This window comes from Hyaena hyaena, unplaced genomic scaffold, assembly GCF_003009895.1.
Source record: "Hyaena hyaena isolate Hyena2069 unplaced genomic scaffold, ASM300989v1 scaffold_545, whole genome shotgun sequence".
Lineage (NCBI taxonomy): Eukaryota > Metazoa > Chordata > Mammalia > Carnivora > Hyaenidae > Hyaena > Hyaena hyaena.
In genome coordinates, this window is record NW_024081178.1 from 1,313,364 (window position 1) to 1,331,234 (window position 17,871).

A 17,871-nucleotide genomic window follows, 5' to 3' on the forward strand; every position below is an offset into this window, starting at 1 on the left:
CCATGCGCACAGGTAGGAGGCAGGATACTTGAAGAGACATAACCAGAACTCTCTCCCGAAGGACTGTAACCACATACAGGGCTTTGGGACCTGCCAGGGGTCTTCATGGCTCCAAAGGGGACCTGAAAAGGGAGTTCATCTCCAGGCGCTGTCCAGATCCACTCTTGTAAAATCACATTCCACAGGGTAGGTGTAGACGCCCACGGCCAGGTCGGGCAGGGGCAGGGCTGGCCCTGGGGGACGTGGGCAAGCGAGCACGTCTCGGTTACCGTCTCGGGAAACGAGCAGTGCCTGAGCTCTGTCCTCAGTGTGGAGTCTGGGAGTCTGCAGCCCTGCTGGCACTGGACACGGGGCCACCTGGCACAGCCCCACCCACAATAAACAGAGGGCCATGTCTCCCTGCGCTATTTGACTCTCTCTGAAGTGGAACGCAGACTTGTGTTCCCAAATCTCAGTGGTCACTAACTTCCCAAAGAGAGGGGCGAAGGAGTTCCAAATCTAGCTCCACTTCGGTCTTTTGTGTTTAGAGTAGAGTTATCTGCCCCAGTTTGGAGAAGAAACTCGGAGGCAAGGCCCCAGTGCGCGGTGCCAGGGGACAATAGGGTGGAGGCCAGGAGTGCCCAACGCAGGTGCAGCTCTGGGACGAAACAGCCTCACCTCTGCCGCCGTTCAGATCTTTGTGCAGGTGTTACAAAACCCTCCAAGCGCACTCCTCGTGACCAATTCCCTGTAGACTGTGACCCCCAGAATTGCAGCATGACAGAGCTTGGGAAGGTCCCTGGGGATTATCCAAGCCCCCCTCCCCTTGTACTGGGGGTGGGGACCGGATGCCAGGGAGAAGCAGTGATTCCCCCAGAAACATGTAGCAAGGGCATCAGACTTTCTAGGCCTTTGAGCCTCTGCCACAGGAATATGGATGTTTCCTCTTAGAAATCAACTGGTCAGCCAGTTGACTCCAGGGGACTCCACACGTCCACTGAGGGCCGGACCTGCATTGGACATCATGGATCTGAGTATAAACACATGACAGAACATGGCGTCTAACGGGACATGGTGAAAACAGCACCTCTCCATTCCACCCCAGCTTTGACAGGTGTTAAAGTGCCGAGGCCAAGACCACAGGTTTGGCATCTGGCAGACCAGGGTCTGAATCCTGAACCCCACACGGTGACGTGGCCATGGGTGACTTTCTCACTGCGGTAACTCCGGGATTCTGATTGGATTCTGTGGAATGCCTGGCATGCAGTCTCCAACATCCAATATCAGTAGCTGTCCCCACCATGCTATTGCTGCGGCTGCCGCTGGTCTTCCGCTGAACACTGTGGATGGGAAAACGTATCTGAAAAAAGCCCATTGTGTCACTTTAGTATCAGAAATGTCCTTGACAGCGTCTCAGTGGATTCTCCGGCGAGCTCCTCGAGGTGAATCTTCAAGAAAAGCTCCTGCCCGTAACTGCATGCCTTCCATTGATTGTCTCCAGAATCCATCGAGTGCTGTGGAGCACTCACAAACAGAGTGAGGCCAGGGTTGAGGGACACATCGCCCCACTCTGAACCAGCTTCCTGTCTCCGACTCCTCCCGCCACACCTGCAGGGATGGAGGAAATTCTACGGCAGGAATCCAGGATGATGCCCGCAGGCGCTGCGATGCCAGTTGGTTATGTCCCATCCCAGTGCGTACTGACGCGTCCGCTGAGTTAACCTTCAAACGTGTTTGCCCTTCTCAGTGAAGAGCCCAAAAATGGCCAGATATGCTCTCCTGACCAGATAAGGGACGACACGCTCTCTTGACGTGTAAACAGTGGCAGCTAGCAGCCCAGAAGAGGGTAGAACACACTCAAGGGATCCGCAGTTTTGTTCTCAATGTGAAATGGCTCATGAGGCTGGCTTCCCTCACAGCCCGACGACCACCCCCTTCGCCTAGCTCGCACTGCCCATCCAGTGCTCTGTGAACAATCAGCACTCAGTGTATCATGGACTTGAGTCCACACGTGCTAGCAAGGAGCATACCCTTCGTAATGATCAGTGAGGTGGAGCTGGACTCAAGGGCATACGGCACCAGTGGTCCTTGCTCTGGCTCGTAGACCTGCTAGCACTATTTCCCACACCCAGGACAGCCGTGGCCGTGCCAGAAAGGAGCACTTCACCGCACTGGTTCCTACATTGACTCTGCTCACTTGCTGAACCACTGTGCGGAGGGCCATCACAATGAGGAGCTTTCAAGGGCTCTGCAAAGGCGATTATCTTCACTGCTATCCACTTTTCATTCCACAACCATGCAGAGCACCCGCCCCGTGGCAGCCACGCCTGAACCACAGAACCGTTGCATTTCAAGGATGGGACCATCTTAGAGCCCCCCTTGCTCCAGGGAGGATGGCAAGCTCCCATCTTCCATACATCTGTGCCTTGTGCCAGGGTGTCCTCAGCTCCCCTGGACTGTGCTGGCTTTTCCCCATCCCCTGGGCGATCCAGACAGAGCGGCAGGACCACCACGCGGCCCATGTCCACGCCCAGGCCACCCAATCTCTTCCCCACTCCGTGGACCTCACGTCTCAGAGCCTCCCCCGTTGTCCCTGACCGCCCCAGATGGCATGCTGAGATCTCTTGGAAGTGTGCTTCCTGCAGGCTCAGCACAAGCTCACGGCTGCAGCCTCGGGTCGCAAGGCATTTATTTGAAACCACAGAGAGATTCCACAACTTGCCACGGATGATGTCATTCTGTCCTGGGTGAATCTCAGCCTTCCCTATGAGGAAACAGTTTCAGGTGGAGAAAACCATCTGCCCAGGTCACTGGCTCATCGGAGATGGAGCTGACGTGCCCCCTTGTGCCTGTCACGCTGCACCCAGCCCACCTGCCCGCCCCCAGCCCCGCTGCTTAGGGAACACTTCTGACACGTTTGGGAATTATGACACCGGAGTGAAACTCGAGACTGTCCTCAAGTACAGGAGACCGTGTGTCTGTGACATGCTTAGACCTAATCCCTTCCTGCCAATGGCATTTGGAACCTGCTCTTCCTGCCACCAAGAAGAAATTGAATTTGTGGACACATTTCAACGACCATGCATTTAGTTCCATTTAGCAAAAGAAGCCGTGGCTTGTGCAGCTAAAACAGTCAAAGTCAATGAACGGACCAAGTGAAAGCTTTTCTAGAGGAAGAAGAGGATTGGCTGGTACCCACAGCAGACCAGTGCCCCCAAGTAACTCAACCCTCAGACCCCAAGACACGTTCCACCCACCCTCCTTCGCGCCAGGCTCTACTTTCCCCAGAGCTTTTTCCAAACGACTTAGCACCAAAGACCACTGAGCACAGAACCATCCTTAATATCATCCTCACTATAAATTTAATACGGTTTGACATCTAGTATCTGGTGGTTGAATTTCTCCAATGTTCCTCCGAATCATCTTTCAGAACCTTGATACGAGTGGCAGAGGTCTGTCCTCACAGCCACAGAGCTCTCCAGCTTCCAAGGACCCTGCGTCCCTCTGTCCTGGCGCTGAAGCAGGATCAAATTCGATCGAGCGACAAGATCATGTGCAGCTTCCTGGACAAGAGAACTTTCCAGCAGCCCAGACGGCTGCTGTTTCTCCACAAATTCAGAGAGTTACAAACAAATCAACATTTATAGAAATATTCCAATTGCATGAACTTTTACGCACAGAGTCTCCTGGGGTTTCCATGGGTGAAGGTCCCTCATTCAGCGTTAGTTTCCGGTAAATTTGCTGCAAACGTAACCCAGACTTCACTTAAATGATCTTTGTTCCAGTTGCTTTTGGACGCCTGTCCCTTGTGCCCATGAAGCGAGAGCTGAGACCTGGGAGGTGGGAAAGTGACCCTTCCCCCTGTGCCCAGGGCCCCAGCGCCCTTCTCAGGGACGCACCGCCAACAGTGTGAGGAACACACCAGCTCCGTCGAGGGCGCTGAGCCCAGAGACTCTGTGGGACACAGAGAAGGCAGCCTGGGAAGCTGGCATCTCATGGTGCAAGCCTGCAACCCGGGGGTGGGGGTAGGGGTGGGGGCGGCCTTCTTTACCCTCCCCCAGACACCAGCGCCCAGGGTCAGCTAACGACCTGTTTCCTCCTTCTCTCCAAAAACACCCAATTTCAGTTCACACCTTTCCAAATCCGTGCTGTCTCCACAGACTCCTTCAGGCTCAGCCTCTGCTGAAAGCGCAGATATCTGTGTGCGGGCTCCCAGCCACCGGGAAAGGCCGTGGAGCCCGGGTCCGAGGGCAGGTGCCCTGAGTGGGGTGCACATGATAACACTCGCGACCGTGACCACGGAAGCAACAGACGTGGTAAAGTCTGTCCCGGGGAGGACAGGGTGCAGACCGAGCCGTCTGCTGTCTGTCTAAAGGAGCGCAGCTGACTCTGCCCTCCCCCCAAACAGGTCCACCTCGGAGCCTGACTGCCACCGGCCCTGCCACCCGTCGTCACTCCTTCCAAAGCCCCAGGTTAGGAAAGGGAAGAAAAGGGGACTCACTCAGAGAGAATGGAAAACGGCAAGGAGGAGAGACGGCAAGGAGAGACGCCCGGCTCGCCCACGACGCGCCTCTGGCTGAGGAAGCCACAGCTATTTCTCCCTCCAAGTGCCCGGCCCTTTCTCCCATTTATGGCCTGGGGAGGCGCTATATATAGCCACAGGGACCGCCTCGCCCTGACTAATACCTGCACCATAAGTCATCAGCCCGATCTAAAAGGGAAAAGTCTTTGAGTCGGAAAAAATCAAAATCACAAAGTGCGAAGTGTCCGTCCCGAGCCACAGAGAGCACCTGTCTCTTCCCGGGCATCAGTGTGACAGTTCGGCCAGCGACCAGGAAAAGAGGGAAGGGCTGGCTCTTCCGACTCATTCTAACTTCTGCACATGAACTCTCAGCCTTCTTTTCCAGGCTGGGGAAGCGCAGTCCCCTGGGATGTAGACTGCCGCTTCCTGAGGGGTCTGACCGCAGCCTGAGCGGCAGCAGGCATGTTGCCCCTTGACCCCAGGGCACTCGAGTGCTTCTGGTCCTGCAGGAAAGGAAGGTGACCTCTGTGCCCTTCCGGTGTTTGCATTTGTTTTGTGTTTATTCCAGAAATGATTCAAGCTTTCACTGGTCTCATCCTGAGGTTAATTTAGCAGGAACGGCCCTCCTAAAAGACGAGCCACGCCCGGTAGGCAAGTTATATCTTATTTATAGTTATTACCACAGACGTGCACTGTATCTAACAACCAGATAACTGCAGTGCGCCCATCTTCTTGCACAGCATGTGTCCAAATATAAATAACACATGCCTGGCACAGCCGCGGCCTGTAATCTGGCACGAATCGCTGGGGGTTGGGGGGTCATGTGGCCGTGCCCTCGACCTCAGGATCTGGAGGACTGCGTTCCCACCACAGCTCACCACGGAGGCCGTGTGGCCTTCGGTCTACCTCTCTGTTTCCCCATCTGGAAAGCTATCTTTACGTTTGTCACAACAATCAGAGAAAATACTATCCTGGGAAGGCCTGGGATAAAAAACAAAAACCTCTGTGTTCACACAGCTGGGGTCTCGGAACATAGTCAAGGCCCAGCAAAACAGGTCAGTGGGTGAGGATGTTAATTACGACGAAGACACAGAGTGAGAGCCACTTAGTTGCTCACCAGGGAGTCCCAGGCACAGTTCATAGGGGCCACACACTTTTATTTTGTCTGATTCGTCTCTAGTGTTGCAGTGGCCTAGCTTTTCATCTAATAAATGCTTGTTAAATGGGATCAAATAAACCCAGGCAGTTGGTGTGTTACCTGTTTATGACCTTCTTGAAGAAGACCAAGCCTGGCCTCATGCGTGAGGCCCTCCAGGACTGCCCATAGTGGGCCCTGCCCCCGCCCACAAGTATGGCCCCTCAACGCAGAAAGGACGAGGACAGGGCCCCGTCTCCCGTCAAATGGCATCTCAGTCATCTGAGTCCCAGGAAACCAGCCTCTCCCAAGAACACAATCTCATCCCGCGGAGAGACCATCTCCTGACGGGACCCAGAGGCAGGCCAGGCCCTCGGGCTCCTCACTGTCCATTTCAGCATTGCTCCGGGCCCTCCTGTACCGAGGAGGCTCACCTCCTAGAATACTGCTCTGGAAGCACGGACTGTCTTAGCCACGCTATGCAGGGAAGCCAAACGCTGATCTGAACAGAGCAGCCCCGACAGGAAGAGAGAGTCGCCTTCACTGAGGGGTGAGACCCGTCTGCCTCGGTGTGGCCGTCACTGTCCTCTGGAGAGGACGCCATGGCCGCTGCCCGCATGAGGGGCACCTGCAGACAGCCCAGGGCGCAGCCTGTGTGCTCAGACGTGCCACACGGCATTGTCTGCCAGCCTCCGGGCTGCGGGACCACCAAAGTCCCCTCCACTGAAGCTCCCCGCACCCGGGCTCCTATCCTGTGCGACCCAAAGAATCCTGAGTGACACAAAGGAAAACACTCAGAGATTTTATCTCCAAGCCCACAGCCGGAGCTCATGCTGTGCTGAGGATAAACGAAATCAGCATCAATGACAAGTGTCAGATGATGTTAAGAAGGACACGGGAACCTAATGAGTGGCATCAGATGTTTGCCATGAGGGGAACCCGGGTACGGCGCATGGTTCACAGGGCAAAGTCAAGTCCTCAGGATTTCATCAAACTCTAGCGTGGGGCCCAAAATTGATGTTCAGGCCAAAATCTACTTGAATATTTGAGAAAGACCAAAATTGTTCTTTATTTTAAAATTTTTTTTAATTTTTTTTTTTTAAATTTCTGAGAGAGCAAGAGAGAGACACCATGAGCAGGGGAGGGTCAGAGAGAGAGGGAGACACAGAATCTGAAACAGGCTCCAGGCTCTGAGCTGTCAGCACAGAGCCCAATGCGGGGCTCAAACCCACAAACCACGAGATCATGACCCGAGCCGAAGTTGGACGCTTAACCGACTGAGCCACCCAGGCACCTCTAGACCAAAATTGTTCTTAAGGTATTTTGCTAACTTCCATATACTCTGTCTTACAAAGCAACAACAACAAAATTGGTCTAAGGTATGTTAGAAAAGTTCTATTTGACAGCCTGGCTATTCCAAGCTGTTCCACGTTACAAAGGACGAGGCCTCCCGGAGAAGGTGCATCAGGGCTCCAGGAGGGTCGTGGAGTGGGTGGTACATTAAGGTGGAAACATGGCCCTGGAGACATGGGTTCACAAGACACGGGCCCAGGACACATGGGCCCAGGACACAGGACACATGGGCCTAGGAGACACGGGCCCAGGACACAGGACACACGGGCCCAGGACACAGGACACACGGGCCCGGGAGACACAGGCCCAGCACACCAAGACTTCCACCTGGCTCAGCTGCCATGAGCTGCATGGCCTGTGGGATGCTCATTGCCTGTATTTTCTCATGGCCACAGTTTGTGGCCAACCACACCAAGACCCTGACGGAGGCAGGCCGGGGCGCGGACCCCAGCCCCAGGCTCCCCTGCCCCCACCCCAGACTGGTCATCCCACTGGCATAGGGGCTGTCCGTTTCTGCAGGAAAAGCATGATCCCTGTGTTCTGGCTGCAGTAGGGAGGGGCTGCCCCAGCCGGCAGCTGTCATCTAAACAGGCCCATGGGGCCACACCCCCTCACCACAGCCACTAGGTCTCGGCGCCTTCCCCTCCTGGCCCTTGAGCATGAGGAGCTCAAGGCTGCCCCCATCTCCCACCCGCCCGCAGCACTTGGACCTGAGCTAGTGCAACTCTAATAGAGACCCTCGCAAGTGCCACATGGCCATCTCTGCCTCAACCCCATTTTAATCTGCTTAAAGTATCAAACTTCTACATGAAGTTTCTTAAATAACAATCTGAGTTTTAAAATAGGCAAAGGTGGGAGTACCTGGGTGGCTCAGTCTATTCAGTGTCCGGCTTTAGCTCGGGTCATGATCTCACAGTTCACAAGTTTAAGCTCCACATCGGGCTCTGTGCTGACAGCTCAGAATAGAGCTTGAAAAGACATTTCTCCAAAGACGACGCACAGATGGCCAGCAGACACATGAAAAGATGCCCAACATGGCTCATCATCAGGGACGTGCAGATCCAGACCACCAGATACCACCTCACACCTGTTGCAGCGGCTAGCATCAAACCACCACCACCAACCCCAGAGGACAACAGGCACTGGCGAGGATTGTGGAGAAGTCAGAACCCACGTGCACTGTTGGTCAACGTCTTTGTATCATTTTCGCTGTGATCATTTCTGACACTTTGCTCTCATCATGCCAACGGGGAGAGCCAGCTTGGAAGACTCGGTGGAGAGGTTTCCACATCGTTTCCCTGGGGTCTGGGTCTCAGCTGATCTCCCTGCCAAGGCGAGTTCCTAGTCTTTTCCTCCTCTAGATGTCTGAAGTAGACTTACACTTCTGTACATAGAAGTAGATCTATTACACTTCTATCCATAATAAACTGCTTCTGTTAGGACAAGACTCTTACCCAGAATGACTAAACAGTTCAGATTAAATATAAATAGGGAGGGGCGCCTGGGTGACTCAATCGGTTAGCGTCCAACTTCTACTCAGTTGATGATCTCACAGTTCATGAGTTCAAGCCCCACATCAGGCTGTCCGCTGTCAGTGCAGAGCCTGCTTGGGATTCTCTCTCTCTGTCTCTCTCTTTCTCAAAAGTAAACATTAAAAAAAGTTTTTAAATATAAATAAGGAAAGAGATGAGAAAGACAGAATGATGTATGATTGAGAAGATAGCTGATAGATGATAGTAGATAGACAGATAGAAAGATAGATAGTAGACCAACAGATAAGACAGATCAATGTGCGAAGTGAAGCCCCGAGAGAGAACTGAGTCTTCCTGCACACTTTGAGGGCTAGGAAGGGAAACAGAGACCCTCTCTAAGAAGCAGAGAGCACAGCAGAGCTTTCTAGCAATGGCACGGGGCCAGGGAGAGAGCAATTGGAGCCTGAGTCGGAGGATGCATGCAGGATGTGAAAGGCCAGGATGCAGGAAAACGGCAAGGTCCACAGATGTGAGCCCAGGGCTTGGCATGACCTTCACCACAACGAGAAGCAGACAAAATGTAGTATAGAGGCAAAGCAGGGTTTGTGGTGGGCCCATGGTGCCACCGAGACCGATACTGGGGTGTAGGACCCTCCAAAAAGGTTGGGCCTTATTAAACAACCCAGGTTCTCCTCTGGGATGCTGAAAGGAACCACCCTGTGAGCAGAGTGGGGGCAAACTGGATGCAGAGGGCCCCCCACTCCTCCAGCTGGCTTGCTTGTCCTTGGGACCTGGCGGATCGAGGTGCTGCCTCCCCGCCACCATTTGGGATGGGGGACTCCATTCCATGAGACCAGCATCACTCAGAATCTGGACAATATCTCTGAGGTAACTTCAGTCACTCAGGCCAGGTTCACTAACAAGTTCACTATTGTTTGCCAGGGCTGTTGTAATGACCATCGCAATCTCGGTGGCTTTACAACAGAAGTGTCGTCCCGCCCTGTTCTGGAGGCCAGAGGTCAGCACTCCATGTGGCAGGCGCTGTGCTTGCTGCAGCCTCCAGGAGGGGTCCCTTCCCCTCGTCCACCACCATCCACCACCGTGGATGCCTGTCTCAGACACCTCGGGCTCTGTCTCCACGTCACCTTTCCTATGTCTGTGTCCTTCTCTGTCCCTCATCAGGGCACTCGCATCGGATTTGGGGTCTACCATAATCCTGGATGATTTAGAACAATCCTTCACTAATTGTATCTGCAGGAACTTTACTTCCAAATAAGATCACATCACGTGTGACTCATGGGCGTGAATGGGGTTGGGGTTGGGCTATGCAACCCAGTATAAAGACATATAGAATAGACTAATCACAAGGGGTGCCTGGGTAGCTCCGTCAGTTAAGGGATGGAGTCTTGACCTCAGCTCACGGTTTGTGGGATCGAGCCCCACCTCGGGCTCTGCACTGACTGTGCGGAGCCTGCCTGGGATTCTCTCTCTCCCTCTCTCTCTGCTCCTCCTCCCTCCATCTCTCTCTCTCAAATAAGTAAATAAATAAGTAAGTAAGTAAGTAAAACTTTAAAAAAAAGAATAAACTAATCATAGAAAAAGAGCCCAGATTTCCAAGTCACTAGAACTATCATATACATTTTAAAAAATGAAAAAAAAATAAGATGGAGAATTTCATCAGAGTACTTTTTAAAGAATAGCGTGGATATTTTTTGTAATCTACTCCTTATCCTTTTTGAAATAGACTTTACTTTTTAGGTCAGGTTTAGGTTCACGGCGAAGTTCAGTGGAAAGCACAGAGGTTCCCACAGGCCCCGTGTCCCCGCATCTGAACAACCTCCTCCACTATCAAAATCCCCACCAGATGGGGCATCTGTCGCCATTGGTGAACCCACATGGACACATCGTCATCACCCAGAGTGCATAGCATACATCAGGGCCCCTCTCGGCAGGGTGCCTCCTGTGGGCCTGGACAAATGTATAACGGCACTTGTGCACCATTACATGTCACACGGAACAGTCCCACTGCCTCAAAGTCCTCTGTGCTCCACCTGTTCATCCCTCCTCCACCCCCAACTGCTCGTTTCCTGACTTTTCCAGACTGTCAGAGTTGGAATCATACCACACGCTGTCTTTGCAGACGGCCTTCCCTCACTTGGTGTCTGCAGTCAAGGTTCTTCATGTCTTTTCATGGCTTGATGGCCGTTTCTTTTTAGTGCTGAATAATATTTCATTGTCTGGATGGACCAGGGTGTAGCCATCATCTACTGAACCATTATGGTTGCTTCCAAGTTTGGGCAATTATAAACAAAGCTGCTATAAACATACATGTGTAGGGTTTTAGGTGAACATAAATTTTTAATTCATGAGACTTGTTTTCATGAGTTTTCAACTCATCAGCACCATCGTGGGATCACATGGTAAGAGTATGTTTGGTTTTATAAGAAGCTACCAAACTGTCCCCCGAAGTGTCTGCACCATTCTGCATCCCCTCCCGCAGTGAGGGAGAGCTCCTGGGGCTGCACTTTGTCACCAACACCGGGTGTGGTCAGTGCTCTGACTCTGAGCCTCTCTAATAGGTGTAAGGTGACATCTCAGTGTTGTTTTACTTTGCGTCACTGTAGCGACGTGTGCCGTGGACTATCTCTTCATCTGCTTATTTGCCGTCTATCTTCTCTGCTGAGGTGTCTGTTCAAGTCTTTTGCCCATTTTTTTAATCAGGTTTTTCATTTTCTTGTTGAGCTTTACGAGTTCCTTATATATTTTGGATAACAGTCCCTTATCAGAGATGCCTTTAGCATCTTTGTCCCTGACTGTGACTATCTGCCCTATCTCTTCACAGTGTTCTTCACAGAGCAGAAGTTTTTCATTTTAATGAAGTCCAGATGATCAATTATTTCTTTCATGGATCATATCATTGGTGTTGTGTCTAAAAATCATTGCTGTCCTCAAGATCATCTAGATTTTATCCCTGAATTTATTTTTTAAGAGGATATGGGACACTTGGGTGGCTCAGTGGGTTGTGTCCGACTTCAGCTAAGATCATGATCTCACAATTAGTGAGTTCGAGCCCCATGTTGGGCTCTGTGCTGATGGCTCAGAGCCTGGAGCCTGCTTTGGATCCTGTGTCTCCCTCTCTCTCTGCTTCTACCCAGTTTGTGCTGTCTCTCTCTCAGAAATCAATAAACATTAAAAAAAAATTTAGAAAGGATAAAAAGAAAATTCTAGATCTGAAAAATACAACCAATGGTTAAGAACTTAATAAAGAGTTTTAACAACACTTTCCCCCTATGGTCCACAAGCCCTCCCATGCACAGACTCTGCTCCCTCGTGTGTAGGAATCCCCGGAGCTCACAGAAGGTCTGGAACGCTCTAGATGCCCCTCAGTCAGGAGGGCGAGTCCCTCGTTCATGGGACATCTGCACTGACTCGGTGAGGGGTCACCATTAGCCCCATGAAAAGGTGGCTCTCACATGTCCGTGAGCTCAAGAAGGTGGAGCACAGATCGTACTCGCTGAGTAACACAAAAAACATTAAGAAGATCCAAGTCAAACTTTTACATGTGAAAACGGCTACGTCTGAGATATCTTCAGTGCGCTCATAGGGTTAACAGCATGTTATTTCAGAAGAAAAGGTCAGTGAACGTGTTAGAGATATAGCAACAGAAAACATGCATAATAAAACAAGCAAAAAAAGGCGTGAAAGATGAAAAGAGCCCCCAAGGTAAGCCTGGCCCCAACCGCCGGTGGCAGTCAGGAGGCAGCAGACCCCTCTTAGGCCAGCATGGGGACCCCGAAGACCCCGCCACACAGGAGCCAAACAGGCTACAGGGCCCCTAACATCCTGCAAAGTCCCTCCCCCTGAACTTACGCAAGTCACTTCTCCTCCACGGGCCCCGCCCCCCGCACCTGCCCTGAGGTCTTCCCGTGTCCCTACCCTCTCCACCACTGCCTCTCAGCCCCCCCCCCCATGGGTGCCCATAGTCCCCAACGTCCTGCAACCTCCCAAACCCTTTCCTCGGCCACACATCCCGCTGCAGCCGCTGACCTGTCCTTCCAGCCAGACCTTGGAAAGAGCTGTGTGCGGTCACAGTTTTCCATCATTCAGTGTCCCCGAACCCTCTGTCTGGTCCAGCCTGCCTTCCGCTCCTGCCACATCACACCCCAAAATAGCTCCAGGTCACCATGGCCGGCCCGTCACCGAATCCAGAGCCTGTGTCCTGCCGTTCCCTGCTCCACCTCCACCACCCTCTGAGCCCGCCCACTCCCCCCCCCCCGGAGTCCACACCCCTGTCCCTGCGGGGCTCCTGTCCCTCAGGCCCCCTCCCCACCAGGCCACAGCTCCTAGAGGGGCTAGAAGGGCAGGGCTTCAAGTCAAGCAGCCTCTGCACCTTCTTCCAGAAGACTCAATAGAACCTCAAACCACACAAGTCAGACCCACCGCGTGCTCTCCCTGCCGCCTGCCTGCGCCCGCACCGCCCGGGCGCCGCCGTGCCCCGCCTCCCGCACCACACCCCGCGCCCCAGCCGGCTGCAAGGTGTCCTCACACTAGTCCCACACGAGTGTCTGGGAGCGCACACCTGGGCGGTCACCCCGTGGCGGGCCTTACTGCCCTCTGTGCCACCCACGGCCCCGCCTGGCCCTGCCTCCAGCCGCACTTGGGCCCCCTGCCTGCCCCGTCTCCGGCCTAACCCCCATCAGACGCCCCCTCAAACACCCGTTTCTCAGATGCCCGTTCTGACCCCAGAATCTGAGTTAGATTCCCGTGCGACACGTTCCCGACAGCCACGTTCCCTTGTCCCAGGGCCCCTGCCTCAACGGGCAACCGCACACTCCTCGTGGCCACGGCCCCGCACGGCCATCTCTCCAAGCCCACGTGAACACGGCGTGTCTTCCCTCCATGGAAGGGCAGAGACATCCCTGCACACATTCGTGCCCTGAGCCAACAAACCAAACACACTCACTAACGTGCCTACTTTCTGTTAACAAGAAAGTGAGTAGTGATAAGATGGATAGCCTTCCCAAACATCAAAGCAACTAGACGGGTCGGTGTTCGGGCATTACTCAACGGCTCTGTACTGGAGCCCAAAGTTTTTCCATATTTTGTAAATCAAAACATAGCCTAGGAAACCTGGCAGCGGCAGGTATCATGTGTGCCCTCTGCCCGGCCTGACCTCCATCGTACCCGTCGACCAGGTGGGTGCTGGCGGCCACACACCGAGGGCCGTGGACACACGTAGCCCGGCTCACTCAGCGGTGACGAGTTCCTCTCTGACTCACGAGGGTCTTCTAGACGAGTTGGAGGATAAGCATTTCCTTAGCAGAGAAGAAACCCAAAGGGGGTGTGAATACCCAGATGGGAAGAAGAGAGGCTAAGACCGAGGTCACGTACAGCTTGCGGAGGCCACTGCAGCCTTCTACACCTCGACAAAACTCAACACGAGCACCGAGTGATGTACGGAAGTGTTGAACCATTGTATGACATGCCTGAAACTAATAGAACACCACACATTAACTGTACTTCAATGTAAAAGATGAAAATGTGGCCCTTAGTGCAAAATGCCTGCTTATGTTTAAAACTGTAAGAATCGTCCATCTGCTGCCTTTCTTCCAAAGGAACTGTACCCAGTGACCACAGGTTTCTGTAGAGATAGAAGCGGGTGCAGATCTGTCCCCTGACTTTGACTGAAATAGAGCCTCGTACATCATAGAAACCAACAAGTACCTTTTTTTATCCTGTAGATTCTATTTACAGGTTTCTATTTACAGATACGGACCTCCATTAATGGGAAGTTTATCTCTACAATGGCATTAAATAATCACAGTGAGGCTAGAGAGCCCGGGATCTGGCCACCAAACCCGAGCCGGTCGTCAAGGGCACTGGCTCCGGGCCTGGCTGGTGAGATTGCTAATCTGCTGTCAAGGCTGCGTGACCCGGGCAGAATCTCTCCGGCCGCCCTGGGCCTGGGCTTCCCGATTTGTAAAGTGAGAGTTGGATGACATGATCCCCCTTTAAGCCCCAATACGCTACAGTTTCAGTCCTGAATGATCACGCCCGGGGAAGGGGGCGTTCCTGTGCATGGACGGGGTCGCCAGCTGCCTGGCTCAGAGCAGGATCCAGGAAACGGGAACCAGAGCACCAGGCGGCCGTGCCAAGAGGATTCCGCTCTGAAAGCGCTTAATGGCGGAAAGATTACCAGCAAAGGGGCCCAGCCTGTGCTTGTAGGAACAGTGATTGTAACAGAATAAAAGTGGATGGAAGGCACTCCTATGAGCACTTTCAGCTGGCGGAGCGGGAGACCAGCCACTGGGCCCTGGGCGCCGGGACAGGCTGGGCCGGCCGAAGACAGACACAGGCAAAGCTGTCCCAGGTCACAGGGCTGTGCAGTGACTTTGAGCCAAAACGTAAATACTTTGATGTCCAGGCCATCACTATTTAGCCTCCAGGGAGAGGTGGTTCCCAGGTCAAGGTCAAGGGGATGGCCATGATCCCGTTCAGCACTTGACTGGCCAACCCCCCAGAGTGAGTTATGGGGTAGTTTACTCATGGGCACCATCTGCTGAGATGTCACGCTTGAGGCATAACAGAAACAGGCTCTAGGGGCAAATTCTTCAATCACGAATGTCAGAAATGGTCACTAGAACCCAGCGTCACTGTCCCGGCATGTCTAGGCCCAGCGGGTGGCCTGCCCTTGCACGCTGTGTAGGGCAGGGCTTGTGCGATACACTGGGCCTCGTGGCGAGCCATAGAAGCGCCTCCCCCAGGAGGCTCACTCTGATTGCTTGGAATCTGCTGGCCCGTGGAAACCTTCAGAGAGTGCCCTTAGCAGTGGCCCCAGTCCCCCCAGTGCAGCAGAGATGGTGGCTTTTCTGGCCCATGTAATGATGTGGGATGAAGGAATTTTCTTCTCGGGGTTGAGTGAAGGTCAAGACAACACTCACTGCCACCCTTAGACAGCTAAGCCTCTGAACGTGCCCAGCTTAGAACGAGCCTGTGCTGCAGCACATTCTCAGGAGCTGGGTCCACACGCCGTCCCTGAGCTCCGGGTGTGTTTGGTGTGGAAGCTGCCATCACAGCGGCCCCTTCTCCCGAGGGGCGCCGGCGCCAGCTGCCAACAAGTCCCTCTTGGCCCACGGCCATCATTCCAAGATGCCCATTAATCCTCAGGCAAACTGGCCAGAACAGAGAATAAAGCCAAATAAACGGCCATACACTTGGTACCGACTGACACGCAAAGCTTGTGTCATTGATGAGGACACTGATGACCCCTGTGGCATTGGATAAAGCACAGATGCAGTTCCCTAATGGGTTACTGGCGGTGAAAACACAGTAGTCAAAGGAATCACCGAGATCCATGTCACCTCCAGATGTCTGTGGCTGTTACGGTGCGGGGACCTCACAGCTCGTGACCCACATGGGGACCACCTTAGCAGGGGGAGAAGGGATGAATGAGCAATACTCTGGGGCAACAGCATATATCTGCCCTCACCCTGTGACGGGTCATTTTCATGTCAACTTGACTGGGCTCAGGGAGGCTCAGGGAGGCCCGGGGGGCTTGTGATTTCTGGAGTGTCGGTGGGGGTGTCCCCAGAAGAGATCAGCATGTGCGCAGAGAAGCCTTCTGAAATACAAGTGGGCAACATCGACCTGCTGAGGCTTGAAGGAGCCAAAGTCCCCCCCTCACCCCCACCCCCCGCGGGGCTGGGACAGCCGTCTCCTCCTGGCCTTGGGCGTCAGTTCCCTGGTGCCCAGACCTTCAGGCTTTGATGGAGCCCCTCAATGCGCTCCTGGGCATCCAGCTCACAGACGGAGCATCGTTTCATGGGTCTGTTGGCCATCTGGATGTCCTCTTTGGAGAAGTGTCTGTTCAGGTCTTCTGGCCATTTCTTCACTGGATTATTTGTTTTTCAGGTGTGGAGTTTGGAAGCCTCTAATAAAGTTCAGCACCTTCCAGGTTTGGGACATCTTGCCAAAGGGAGAATTCAACTTATATCCACCAGATGGAGCTCCAAACCCTCAAAACCATCTTTGTCCTTCTAAGGGGAAAAAAATCTACTCATATCAGTAACTTTGAGAAGAAATCCAAAAGCACTTTGTAAGAGAGAGGAAAAACATTATAAAAAAGTTTAAATAATTTTCTTTCTGGGGCTTCTGGATGGCTCAGTTGGTTGAGTGTCTGACTTGATTTCAGCTCAAGTCATGATCTCACGGTTTAGGAGATCAAGCCCCACATTGGGCTCTGTGCTGACAGCTCAGAGCCTGCTTGGGATTCTCTCTCCCCCCTCTCTGCCCCTCCCATGCTTACACATGTGTGTTCTCTCTCTCTCTCTCAAAATAAATAAATAAACATTTTTTAAAAAAAATCTATTGCCAACAATCTTTTGCAATTTTGGAAAAAATTATATTAATCCTAACTTGGCTCCAATTAGTCATAGGAATAGTATCTAAGCAAAAACATATCACTGTAAAGAACTCCAAGTTGAGTTAAGGCAGGTTAGTTGTTTATAACAACTCTTACATGGAAATTAAACTTTGGAATATCTGAAGGGGTGTGTGTGTGTGTGTGCACGCGCGCATGCTGTGATGGTTAACTTTAATATCTCTACTTGACCTAGATGCTTGTTCAAACACCAGTCTAGATGTTGCCATGAAGGTATCTCTTAGACGGGATTAACATTTAAATCAGTAGGCTTGGAGTGAAGCAGATGACCCTGCGTGGTATGGGTGGGCCTCAACCTATCAGTTGAAGGCATTGACAGAGAAAAGACTCACTTCCTCAGAAAAGGAAATTCTGCCCGTGGATCACCTTCAGACTCAAACTGCAGCTCTTCCTGGGGGCTCCAGCCTGCTGCACACACTACAGGTTCCGCACTTGCCGAACCCCGACAACTGTGGGAGCCAATACCTTACAATGAATCTCTCTCTAGGCCTGGTTTTTACGTTTGATTTTACGTTTGACCTTCTGTTGGTTCTGTTTCTCTGGAGAATCTTTATTCTCTCCCTCTCTCCCACGCACGCGTACACACACACACACACGCGCGCATACACACCCACACACACACGCGCATACACACCCACAGAAGAACTGACCAGGAATCCCATAAGGAATACGAGCCTGAAACAGAAAGGAATAATAAAGTCCTACAAGATGAATATGGAAACAAACAATTTTTCCTTGATGGCTTCTTTTAATCACAAACAACAACAACAACGCTTTCATTTGACAGCCTCACTTTGGAAGGCACAAATAAAACTCCTGTAGCCCCAGAGGGCGCAGCTCAGGGTGAACACGGGGCAGCCTGCAAAGCCGCAGCCTCGGGTCAAGTCCCCGCACCGTCAAGAGAACCTTATGCCTTGAGCGTGGTTGAAGGGGGTCCTGGGTTAGGGGCCCCACCCATGCTCGCCTGGTG